Consider the following 4,612-nt stretch of genomic DNA (forward strand, 5'->3'; position numbering starts at 1 on the left):
TCACAATTTGGCACTCATCTAGCTTGAGCACAAATAAAAGCGTGCTCCCCAAAATTGCAAATAAACGGTAATTTATAATATTCAAAACAAAATAATCGTCTTCATTTTCTATTGAAAAACATAAATAGTAGGAATTGCAAGTTCTCACCTTCTAGGGTGAAAGACCATAGAACTTCACCATAGCTTGTTGTAGTCTCTCAACAAAGATGTTATTGTAAACATCATAGTGAAATTCTATACTTGTTGTCTTGATTTTCTTTCTACTCAACCCTGTGTCTAATGTTAGTATGCCCTCAACGTGATAAAACTGTCCTATAGCTCGCTGCACATCATTATTATTGATACACTTGACATTGTGAATCACCTTGAGTGTAGGAAATAAAGTGCCAGTGATTCCTTGTCTTAGAAATGCATCTTTTACAACCTGACGGATTGCTTGGTATCCTTTCATGCTGATTCCAGCCGCATCACAAGCATGTTGAATTAATGAAGAATCGATGGAGGTGGTAATCTCGCTCACCACATTGATGACAACAGCATGGTGTATTTTAGGATGATGAGGGTCAATAATAATGGTATTCAGAATGGCATCTGAGAGAATATCCTTGGTATTCAAAATGGCTTTGACCAAATCCTTCCATCCCTCTTCATTAGAACCACACACCTCTTGTTGCAGAAAATTCCTGGGCAGAACACAAATCATGACTATTTTGTTTAAATCACTGAGTGCATAATGAAAGTTTATGTTACTTACTTTGTTGTACGAATCCTTTTCTTCCGTGCTCCACCTTTAAACGTAATAGATTCTATACCAACCAATGTCTTTTTGCGTTCACGAGCACCATTTGGCATTGCTTTGAGTCGTTTGATAAGTTCCTCTAGCCTTTAAATCTTTGCATCCTTCTCCACATTCTCTGCGAGGATCTCTTTCATTTTATCTGATGATGTTTTAAGTCCTTCTTGACATTGTAAAAGGCTGAATTGTGATGCTTTGTTGTACGAATCCTTTTCTTCCGTGCTCCACCTTTAAACGCAATAGATTCTATACCAGCCAATGTCTTTTTGCATTCACGAGCACCATTTGGCATTGCTTTGAGTCGTTTGATAAAGTTCCTCTAGCCTTTAAATCTTTGCATCCTTCTCCACATTCTCTGCGAGGATCTCTTTCATTTTATATGATGATGTTTTAAGTCCTTCTTGACATTGTAAAAGGCTGAATTGTGATGCTTGCAATTGAGATTGGAGAATATGGGTTTGCCAAGCTCCACTTGTAGTCAATCTTCTACAGTATCCTAACAAGCCAAGCTCTCCTTCACCAACAAATTGCATAAAAGATGATAAATTGCAGAAAGGAGGGTTTGCTCTTAATGTTGGTTTTATGTTTTTTTGCGAGCTCTTGGTGATGCCTCCACATGAAAATATTACGGGAACCCCGAATGTGATGATGGCTGGTCAATTTGGGGCTGATTCTGGATGCAGAGATGGCGCTCCATTTTTAGCAAGCATGTGATGATGATCGGCAGTGCATGGCACCGACTGCAATAGTCATGTTTTGGTAAATTATGATGCAGCTGATTGAGAACGTGTGGGTAGCTCTCGCATTCATTTTGGAAGTCGTGGGCACCTATAGTGTGTAGGTGTTGGCCATATTAGTAAACCTGTGAAAGAGGTTGGCAAAGCATGGGGAATCGACGTGTTTGGTAAGTTGAGGTGTAGCTGATCGAGAATGCTAAAGGTTAGTGGAAAGGTTGATGGTGGCCATCTTCCAGGCCCTTCAAGACACCAAGGTGGCTGGCGAAGACCACGTCCACCTGGCCGCCCACCATTCTAACGACGGCTTCGCAAAAAAGCACAACGGAGAGCAGAGCAAAAAATTTTCGGAGGAGGGGTGAGAGTTTTAGAGGTGGGGGCTCTGTTTTTTTTTGCTAGGGGAGCTGGTAGCGAAGGAGACCACCGCTGGATGCAATGCAGGAGAAGGTGTTGCTTGGGCTGGTGTGGCTGCTGGCGACGACTAGGGGACGTCGACAGGCTGGGGATAGCGGGCGTTAACAGAGTTGGTGTGGGCAGATGATAGTAGTCTCTACAGAGGCAGGTACTTTGGTTTTGGAGGCCGCCTCTGGATGCAGGGAGTGGAGGGTTGTGCAAAGGCGAGGATAGAGTGTGGCTGGGTTTTTGTTTTTGTAGCTGGCGGTGGCTGTGTGGTGGGCGACGAAGAGAAAGGAGGTCGACTGTGCGAATGAAAGCCTCAGGTGGCAGTAGTGGTTGGGTGTGTCACCTGGTACGCAGCAGTAGCTGAGAAGAGGAGGTTGGTGTTGAGCGCAGTAAAAGTGAAGAGGTGCGCCAACTGCAACGTAGTTGAGGGATAGCGAAGGCTGGTGGCGGCGACTATAGCTACAAAAACAAGGCGGTGGCTGGTGGCATAGGTGATGGTTGCCTTCAGGAGAGAGAGTGCAGTGCAGAGACGTGTGGGTCGACTGCAAGAAGAGAAGTAGAGAGGAGGCAGCTTTCTGTTCTACCCAAAATCCTTGAATTGTGGTGAAAGGATTTCACGTGAAGAAGTTGTTGAGAAGGGTGTTTTTGTGTGTTTAAGCAGATACAGTGGATCATGTGCTGATTGAGGATGTAATGTATCCATGGCAATAACAGGTCAAAATGTTGATGTGTTTGTGTGAAGAGGCTTGGTTGTCAGACGCAAGGTTGTAGTTCTAGTATAGCTTTGAGGCCGTAGTTGAATTCCCTTGGCAGTAAATCTAAGCCAGAGTGTTTGTTGTTGGTGTAGTTGTTGAGTTTGTTTGAAGTGTGGTGAAGATGGGACAGGATTTCCCAAAGTTTTATGGTGTGGATGGTGCTGTGTATGTTTACACATGGGAACAAGACTGTAAGTGTTGTTGGGTAATTATTTTGTCTATGGTGCCCCTGTTTTGTGCTGTTTTTCTGGTGTGGGTTGTGTGGTGAATTGTGTGAGAAGTGTTCCAGCCAGTGTGCTGGTGGTGCCCCAGGTTCGTGGTGTTTTCCAAGGTTATTGGATGGACAGCTAGAGGCAGGTGATTCCGTGTCCGAAATTTCCGACAGCTTTCTGGTGCCCCCACTGAGGAGAGCTCAGGTATTTTTCTTCGTTTACAAGGGTGTATGCCCAAGGAGTTGAAAGTTTCTAGGAAGGTGTTTTTCTTGTTTTTCTTGGGATTTAAGGTGAAGCTTGGAGATCAAAATGATGTCGTATCCAGAGTTTTTTGGTGGTCCTAATGAAGATGTAGCAGATTTTCTTGAAAGAATGGAGGTTGCATGCATAAGTAACCACATCAACGAGCCAGCACAGGTATTGCGGTTGCTGAATATATGTTTGAAGGGAGATGCGAGGACATGGTTCAAAACTTTTGAAGAGTCGTTAAGTCGTTAAAGGATCCTGAGCCACGCATTCCAATGACTGAAGATGGATTAAAGACTGCACTTTTGAACAGGTTCAAGAAGGTTGAGGATCCAGACAGAGTTTGGCATGAAGTGCAGGGGTTGATACAGGGCGAATTGGAGCCAATTGATGATTATGTGAAGAAGTGCAGGGGTTGATACAGGGCGAATTGGAGCCAATTGATGATTATGTGAAGAAATTCTCTTTGCTGTGGGAGACCTTGTGCAGGGCTTTAGGGGAGGATCAAGTACCTCCGGACATGATGAAGAAGGATCGTTTTGTTGCAGGATTGAAGGGAGGCATTCACTACTGGAAGGTTGAATTAAAGAAGCCCAAATCTTATGAGGATGCGGTGGAGATTGCCAAATCAAAGGATTGGAAGTTGCAACGGATGAACCAGTTGGGGATGGTTCCAGTGGCAGTGAGGCCTGAAATTAGAAGGGTAGAAGCGGTACCGATGAGAACCGTGCTAGAAAGAGTGCAACCGACGGATAGAAGCTCAAGTGAATAATGCCACACCACAGGGGACAAAGGTGGCACCCACAGCTGTTACAGCTTCTGATGAAGGACTTCAACAAGACATGAGGCAAATAGTGGATTGTATGAAGAATCTGAGTTTGAAAATGATGGGGAACACAGGTGGTGGACGTGGCCGAGGCAGAGGTTATAATCAAGAAGGGGTTGAAGGTCAGATAGCAGGCTATGGAAGTGGCCGTGGTTTTGGCAGGGGTAGACGGTTTATTCCTACATGTTGGAATTGTGGTGAATTGGGGCATATTAGTCCTGACTGTGATAAGCCTCAACGAATGGGGGGTGATATGTATCCCTCACCCTCTCAGATTCCCAATAGGGCAAATGATTATGGGATTGAAATTAAAGGTGAAGCAGGGGCCAGTGGGTTGACAAATGAGGAGAAAGGTAAAACTAAGGTGGCGAATGTGGTCACCCTTGAGAAGACAAAGAAGACGGAAGCTGATGTAATGCCTTTGGGGAAACGGACGCCACAGGAAAGGGAAGGCAAGGATGTTGCAGGGCCTAGCAAGAAGAAGGGTAAAGTGAAGGAAGGAGGGGATGTAAAGGTCAAGCGGAAGCAAAAGTCTCGTAGGAAGATTCAAGTGACTGATTGTCCATTGGGGGTTGGGCATAATAGCTACAATTTGCAGGAGGACATGGCTAGAAGGAAAGCTAATATTACTTTTGGGCAAT

The sequence above is a fragment of the Cibotium barometz genome, chromosome 10, assembly GCF_041138505.1.
Source record: "Cibotium barometz isolate CiBa-2024 chromosome 10, ASM4113850v1, whole genome shotgun sequence".
Lineage (NCBI taxonomy): Eukaryota > Viridiplantae > Streptophyta > Polypodiopsida > Cyatheales > Cibotiaceae > Cibotium > Cibotium barometz.